The following is a 9,144-nucleotide window of genomic DNA, read 5'->3' on the forward strand; positions in this document are numbered from 1 at the left end:
ATTAGTACACATTATACAGTACATAGAAACAAAGAGTCTACAAAAAACAAAACAAACCAAAACAAAAAACAAACAAAACAATATATATATATATATATATGTACAGTGTATATATATATACAGTCTCTCACAAAAGTGAGTACACCCCTCACATTTTTGTAAATATTTTATTCTATCTTTTCATGTGACAACACTGAAAAAATGACACTTTGCTACAATGTAAAGTAGTGAGTGTACAGCTTGTATAATGGTGTAAATTTGCTGTCCCCTCAAAATAACTCAACACACAGCCATTAATGTCTAAACCGCTGGCAAGAAAAGTGAGTACACCCCCTAAGTGAAAATGTCCAAATTGGGCCCAATTAGCCACCCCCCCCCCCCGTGTCATGTGACTCGTTAGTGTTACAAGGTCTCAGGTGTGAATGGGGAGCAGGTGTGTTAAATTTGGTGTTATCGCTCTCACTCTCTCATACTGGTCACTGGAAGTTCAACATGGCACTACATGGCAAAGAACTCTCTGAGGATGTGAAAAAAAAGAATTGTTGCTCTACATAAAGATGGCCTAGGCTATAAGAAGATTGCCAAGACCCTGAAATTGAGCTGCAGCATGGTGGCCTATAGCCTGGAGCTACAGTTTATTGAGGGAACTATGAATGACAACATGTACTGTGACATATTGAAGCTGAGAATGATCTCCTCCCTTCGGAGACTGGGCCGCAGGGCAGTATTCCAACATTACGACCCCAAACACACCTCCAAGACGACCACTGCCTTGCTAAAGAGGCTGAGGGTAAAGGTGATGGATTGGCCAAGCATGTCTCCAGACCTAAATCCTATTGCGCATCTGTGGGGCATCCTCAAATGGAAGGTGGAAGAGCGCAAGGTCTCTAACATCCACCAGCTCCGTGATGTCGTCATAGAGGAGTGGAAGAGGACTCCAGTGGCAACCTGTGAAGCTCTGATGAACTCCATGCCTAAGGTCCCTTTCACACTGGGGCGGTGGTTGCGTCTGCGATAAAGCGCCACTATTTTTGCGTTGCTTAACTGTCAATTTCGCGGCTCTATTCAGCCTTTTGTCAGCCAGTGCTTTTACCCCCCGCTAGCAGCCCGAGAAAGGTTTAAAACCACCCGCAAAGCGCTGCTGCATCAGCGCTTTGCTGGCGGTATAGCCGCCCTGCCTATTGATTTCAATGGGCAGGAGCAGTGGAGAAGCGGTATGCACACCGCTCCTTCACCGCTCCAAAGATGCTGCTAGCAGGACTTTTTTTAGCATCCTGCCAGCGCACCGCTCCAGTGTGAAAGCCCTCGGTGGTGGCCACACAAAATATTGACACTTTGGGCCCAATTTGGACATTTTCACTTAGGGGTGTACTCATTTTTGTTTCCAGCGGTTTAGACATTAATGGCTGTGTGTTGAGTTATTTTGAGGAGACAGCAAATTTACACTGTTATACAAGCTGTACACTCGCTAGATAGGTAAAGCACAGATGTCAGATTGAATACCACATCCCAATTTTTAGAACATAAAGTAAGTGGGGGGCGGGGGGGGGGTAACAAACCCTGTGACTTTAACGGTGTTGTAGATAGGAAAAGTGTGAAAACACAATTACACAGTCAATAAAATGAATTATTTTATTACAAAGATAAAAATCATGAGGAAATTAAACCATCCATATCAAGAATTGTATGTTCCATTGAAAGGCACATATACAAACACTACCACTCAACATGTTTCGCTTTTTTTATGCTTCTTCAGGAGATACCAGGTGAAATGTATAATATGCCACTGATAACAAAATAGACAGGAATGAGACCTCATGTTGGCTGTTTTGATCAAAAGAAGAAAACAAACAAATCAATACTATAATATTGGCATAGCATGAGTATGCAGAGAATCAAAGGAATACAATAATGGTCAAATGAAACAAATATATAAAAATATATGTTAATGTGGGAAAAGATGAATCTTACCCAGGCTGCATAGAACTAGATAAAAAACTTGTTTCAAGATGGAAAATTATACGTCCCATATATGTCCAGAATGCCCAACCCAGAGGTTTGTTTTCATATGGTCGCAGGAGGAAATGAATTTAGATACACATGTTCCTGGAGAAGGGAACAAGGAGGTATGTGGATAAGGAATTAAGTATCCATTATTGATATTCAAAAAATATCAAAAGCAAACACAAAAGAGAACTAAAAATAACATAGGAGTTACCTCAAGTGCATACTGAAAAGGTTGAATCAATATTAATGTCCTGCTGGTCAACAATCAAGTCCAGCGTGGAATAAGCATCTAGATAGTGTCCAGTTGAAGTATGGAGAAAGCATATGCAGCTGGACCCACTTAGTATAGATATCACTATTCAAGTAGTACCCGTAGATAGGAGATCTAGGAAGTCATAAAAACAAAAGAAGAAAAAGGCCAACACTAAGTATTAAGATAAATAAATAACTGAATCTGTTGTTTGCAGGGCAAATGCAGAGCATTAGCTTACCTGAGAGATGTTCACTCTCCCACTCGCAAGGCGCCTCTGACAGATCATTGCGGCGGATAGCCGCATTCATATGTTACTCCCGTCTTGGTGGCGTCTGACGTCACCACCGGGACGCGGATGTAAAGTGAAGATGCCCACGCGCATGCGCCAGGTCTCAAAAATGGCGCGCGAGATGTGACACTATTAACGTCACAAAACAAGCACACTATTTTGGTTAAGGGAATGCCCTGGTAAGATGGATTAGCCAATTGGGGTAAAACCATGCAAGTAATAGGAATAGCAGCAAAACGGCCGCAATCACATATTCCCATGCAGGAAAGGAATGGTCAAAAATGGGACCGGAAGCGCAGGCCAGGGACTAAAGCTTCTGGGGCTCCAGTCAGCTGAATGATTGATTATACACACAGCTAGATTGGTGCCCAGGGCGTCCGTACGGCCACTAGAAAAGCAAAACCAAAGAAAGGGTGCAAACAAAGAGACAAATGCATGAGGGACATATTCACATGTTGAAACACTGTGAATATAAATCATACATAGTGTACAATTATATATGAAAAATAATTAACTTGATTTGCAGCCCAGAGAGGGTTCATGGACACCCACATATTAAAAAGGATATATACAAGTACATCGCACAAATATATCCAAAACCCTCCAGCAGTCATTTAACATTGCCAGACATTGAATACATTGTATATAAGGAATATACCAAATAGAGAAAAACAAAAAAGAAAGAAAAAAGAAGAGGAAAAAGGAATGAGATAATTCACTAGAGAAAGGGTTTAAAACTAAAAGCATCATTTAAACCAGGATACTTGAGGGCAGATAGATCATGTTTCCATGCCTCACGCTGCAATAGCGTTTTGTCATAGTCACCACCTCTTTCTCCTGGGGGAATATGCTCCAAAGCAAAAAAGTGCATTCTGGAGCAGTCGAAGTTATGATACAGGCCCATATGGCAGCTTATCGGTGTCTCCATTTTCTTTTTCGATACAAGGAAACATGGTCCCTAATACAATGAAAGAATGGTCGCTTGGTTTTTCCCACGTAAAAAGCCTCACATTCACACAGCATTACATATACAACTCCAATTGATTGGCAAGTTGCCATAAATTTGGGTTTGTATAAACGCCCATTTCGGAGGGTAATCTGTCGTGCGGCGTGAATGTAGCGACAAAAGTTGCATTTGTGACAGGGTCTTGTACCTTTAACCCCCTTAGGAATTCCTGTCTGGGAGGTGTAGTGACTATGTACAAAGTTATCCCTAAAGCCGTGTACACACGAGCGGAATGTCCGACAGAAAAAGTCAGACGGAAGCTTTTCATCGTCTATTCCGATCGTATGTATGCCTCATCGGACTTTTTTTTTTCAAAAATTTTGATGGACCTAGAAATGGAACATGTTCTAAATGTTTCTGACGGAACCAATTCCTATCGGGAAAACTGCTCGACTGTATGCTGTTCCGACGGACCAAAAATGACGCATGCTCTGAACCAAGTACGAGACAGAAGCTATTGGCTACTGGCTATTGAACTTCCTTTTTCTAGTCCCGTCGTACGTGCTGTACGTCATCTCGTTCTGGACGGTCGGAATTTGGTGTGATCGCGTGTATGCAAGACCGCTTGAGCAGAATTCCGTCGGAGTTCCGTCGGAGAAACCTTCAGAGTTTATTCCGACGGCAAAACCGGTCGTGTGTACGTGGCATAAGGGATCGGGATCTTCTAAAGGTGATCTCTGGGTATTTCTTAAGATGTTTTGAAACATTGTCATCTCCCATCAGGAGATACCAATGTTTTCGCATAATGTCACGCACCTGATGGTGCTGACCCGAGAAACGAGTAATCAGCCAGACTCCTGGGTCAGATTTGACAGGTTTAGGATCATGTATTAAAGACATTCTATTTTTATTTTTGGCCCTGATGTAAGCCTTTTTGAGACATTTACTACTGTATCCACGTTGTTTTAGGCGTAACTGTAACGCTTTTGCTTCCTTTTCAAAATGCAGTTGCGTTTGAGTCTCAAGTATTGCCCATTTGGCACACTGGCTATAAGGGAAGCAGGATGAGAACTGGCAGCATGGAGCAAAGAATTTTCCGCAGAAGGTTTGCAGAAAAGGGTTGATCCAATGCTGCCATCATTGTGGACCAGTATTTGGATGTCCAAAAAAGGTCCATTTCTGCTGATTTAATTCAAAAGTGAATTTTAGATTGTAGTGGTTACTCTTAAGGTTGTCCAAAAATACAAGAAGGTTGTCCCTGGTTCCTGTCCAGACAAAAAAGATGTCATCGATGTTGAGTGGTGGTGTTTGTATATGTGCCTTTCAATGGAACATACAATTCGTGATATGGATGGTTTAATTTAATTCATGTTTTTTATCTTTGTAATAAAATAATTAATTTTATTGACTGTGTAATCGTGTTTTCACACTTTTTCTATCTACAACACCGTGAAAGTCCTGGGGATTGTTATCCCCTCCTCCCTTACTTTCTGTACACTCACTACTTTACCTTGTAGCAAAGTGTCATTTCTTCAGTGTTGTCACATGAAAAGATATAATAAAATATTTACAAAATGTGAGGGGTGTACTTACTTTTGTGAGATATATATATATATATATATATATATATATATATATATATATACACACTATATTACCAAAAGTATTGGGATGCCTGCCTTAGTACGTAGGGTTCAATATTGAGTTGTCCCACCCTTTGCAGCTATAACAGCTTCAACTCTTCTGGGAAGGCCGTCCACAAGGTTTAGAAATGTGTCTATGGGAATGTTTGACCAGATGCGCATTTGTGAGGCCAGGCACTGATGTTGGATGAGAAGGCCTGGCTCGCAGTCTCCGCTTTAATTCATCCAAAACGTGTTCTATCGGGTTGAGGTCAGGACTCTGTGCAGGTCAGTCAAGTTCCTCCAAGTTCATGTGCGTGTAAACCCAGGCATCCCAATACTTTTGACAATATAGTATATATAAACACTAATTCCCCTTTTAGTAAATGAGTGTTAAAATAAGCAAAACTAATGTGCAAAGTGCAGAAGTTCATAAAACCCAATCATCCTTAACTAATCCGAGTACATTAACCACTGTACCGCTGCTGCCCAGGGCAATTTTTTAATTTTTCACACATGTTAAAACCAGCATTTTTGTTAGAAAATTACTTAGAATCCCCAAGTGTTATATATATTTTTTGAAAGCTGAGGTCCTGGAGAAAAAAATGGCGGCTGTTGAAATCTCTTATGTTACACAATAAACAGATGTTGTGCAGCTGTTTATCAAACACAAATGTTCAGTTAAAAATACACTAAAATGAATTTGAATGCACACAAACACAATATAATAAATACAAAAATTCACAGCGCTCTGAATTAATAATATTCTTAAAACCAATATGTATAATACTAATCACTGCTGCTACTTCATAATCAAAATATATCCACAAAGGTGAAAAAAAATCAGTGCTGACCCAATAATATTCCAAGCTATGGCTAACCTTAAATATTTTTTTATAGGGTGTGTTTTAAAAACCTTTACAGGTTATTGTAGAGTTAATTGCGAATGATGATCCTAGAATTATTGCTCTCATTCTGGTGTTCGTGGCAATACCTCATGTGTGGTGCAATCACTGCCTATATACACATGCAGGACCTACATTCATGTTTACTTTTGCCTGTATGTGTGGGGAGGAAGGTGGTGCTTTTACAGTTTTTTATTATTTGTAATTTTTTTTCATTCGTTTTTTTACTTTTTTTTTTTTCAATTACAATTTTTGCTATCTCAAGGGGGCTAACAAGCCCTGTATGTGATAGCTTTGGGTAGGTGATAGGTACCCTTTATGGAGACAAAAAGCGTCTATTAGACCTCCAATGTCTTTTCTTCCCTCCAAAGCAGCTAATCAAGCACAGATCATGCTTGAGTAGCTGCTTCCCTGAGGGGCCGAATGTGTCCCTTTGCTTGCTTTTATCTGGTCTTTGGATCACTATTCTTCCCACTAACACCAATGATAGGCCACTATTCCTATCAATGACAACAACATTACACTATTCCTCCCAAAGTACAGAAGAAAATCTCCCTATGGCTTCACATTAGGACAATCCCATCAATCCGTGGTGTATAGCAACCTAAGGCTGGGCTCCAACCAGGCCACGCCCCCAACGCATTCCGCTCTACTCCTCAGAGCTTAATCATTGGGGTGGCACTATTCCTCCCACTGACACCAATGATGGGGCACTATTCCTTTCAATGACAGAGATGGTTGATCCCAGGCAACAGGAAGGAATTTTTCCCCCCTGAGGTAAATTGGATCATGCTTTTTTTTTGGGGGGGGGGGTGCGTTCCTTTCTTCTGGATCAACTCAACTGTTGTTTTGGATTGTGTGCATGGAGGTTTTCTATATGTGTGTGTGTTTTTTTTATTGGTTGAACTACATGGATTAGTGCTTTTTTCAACCTGACTAAGTATGTAACTATGTAAGTATGTATTCCCTGTAATTCCATGCATGCTTTGCAGCTTCTCCTCTGCTGTTTATTTTCCATTTCTATGGACTATATATCCCATGGTACCTTGCTGCCTGCAGTGGTAATTCCTTTACTGACACCCCCTCCTGAAACTCCTCCTCTCAGCACCTCTGTTGTTCGGAAGGCAGGCTCTGTGAAATGTGTGACACAGCAGTCACTACTCACAGAGCATAGTAACTACATGTCACGGAATGTAGTGAAGTAAATGTGTGGGGAACTTCACAAAGTCTACAAACTTTAAGATCATTCATATTAATAGGACTAGGCTGCAAATAATTCAAATGCAGTGTGAAAATTAATACATGATTTTATATGTTCACCATGTATATACTTTAACTACACAGTGGCTTAGTGGTTAGCACTCCTGTTATGCAGCACTAGAGTCCTTGGTTCAAATTTCAACCAGGAAACTATCTGAAAGGAGTTCATCCTGGCTCTGTAGGGGTTTCATCCCACACTCTGAATACATACTATTGGTGTCAATCTAAATTTGCCCTAGTATATATGCATAGGAAGTAGGTATGAGCCAATAGTTTGGTCCGAATTTAGGTTCGCCGTTTTGGACCCCCACTTGGAAGGAGGTGAGCATCATACATGAAAGAGGTATTTTTACTGATTCTATTAATGACAGCTTCCCAATGTCAATGCATCCCTAGCATATGCTGATGTCACCAGCATATTGGCTTACATGGATGAGAATCCCCTGCCACTTAGTCACTGGCCATATTTGGACGATTATATTAACCAAATATGGCCATGGCCATGGACAGCTCAGGGAGGACTTGTAAAATTTTTAGGTATCTTTATTTATAGGTTACATTATTTTTTGGTGAATGAATAGGGGTACTATATATAGCACCTCTTACTCATTCACGGAGGGGAAGGTGTATCTGGGGGGCCCCCTTATTTTTAAAAGGTGTCCGAATTCCGATAAGCCCCACAGACTGCCACAACCACAAGGCCATGGTTGTGGAGAAGGGAGCCTTGTCCCCCATGTGGCCTGGTATGGTACGGGAGGGGAGGTGCATGCTTGTCCCCTCCTCTTTTCTGGCCAGCCAGGCTGCATGTTCAGATTAAGAGTTTGGATATTGATGTATGGATTTTTATTGGGACTTCATGCATTTTTTTTGAGGGGGGGGTGAGAGGGGGAATTAAAATTCACACCAGAGTAAAGGAGTCTGGTATAGATTTCCTGAGGGACCTTTTTTGTGTGGGGTAGCCCCTATAAAATCCATACCAGACTCTAAAATGTTTTTCATTCTTGCTGTAGGATGTGCTCCAGCAAAAGTGACATTTACAACAAAAAAAAAGTGCAGTTTGAATTATCAGCAAATGAGTCGACCATTTTGTACTCTGAGGGTCCTTTGGAGGGGTCTGTACCAATTTTATTTATTTTTTAAAATGTCATTTGCTGGCAATTTAAAACCATTGTTCCTTAGTAAATTCTTTAACAAAAAAAAACAAAAAAACGAATCACTGCTTCTGGTAGAATGATATGTTGTCAAAAAAATGTTTCTTTGCATTGGTACATGTTCCCCAGGTCAATGCCTGCTCCTCCATGCTTTTTTTTATTTTTTATTTTTTTTTACAGCCCTTTGTCTGTTAGCCCAAAAAATGGGAATTTTTGATTTGACTCCCATTGATTTCAGTGGAGTTAGAGTTTGGCATCCGAACTACTCTGGAGTTCGCTGAACCTAACCCAGGGCAATTCAACTCATCTCTAAGGTGAAGTAGAAATCGCAAATTATAAGCTCTTGAGTTCAGAAACTGATGTGAATGTACAATATGTAAAATGCTGTTGTTACTGCATCAATACATATAATAACTATATAAAACTGCTCTTAGGTTTCACCTCTTATGAAACAGCTCTTAACAAATCCCTACCAACATCAAGTGTTTTATTAGCACCTTTCTGCAGAGTGCTCTACAGAAGCAATTTTACATTGTAGAAATATTGACATACCTGACATTTGGCTCTGGCAATAAGCAGAATGAAGAATGTGCGTAGAGATAAGAACTCGCTACACGCTATATGGGAGTCTTGCAAGTCAGCTGGACTAATTTAATTATAAAATGTCATGTATCTATAGTGTCACTTGTCAACTGTCTCCTCATTCATGTA

The sequence above is a fragment of the Aquarana catesbeiana genome, linkage group LG01, assembly GCF_042186555.1.
Source record: "Aquarana catesbeiana isolate 2022-GZ linkage group LG01, ASM4218655v1, whole genome shotgun sequence".
Lineage (NCBI taxonomy): Eukaryota > Metazoa > Chordata > Amphibia > Anura > Ranidae > Aquarana > Aquarana catesbeiana.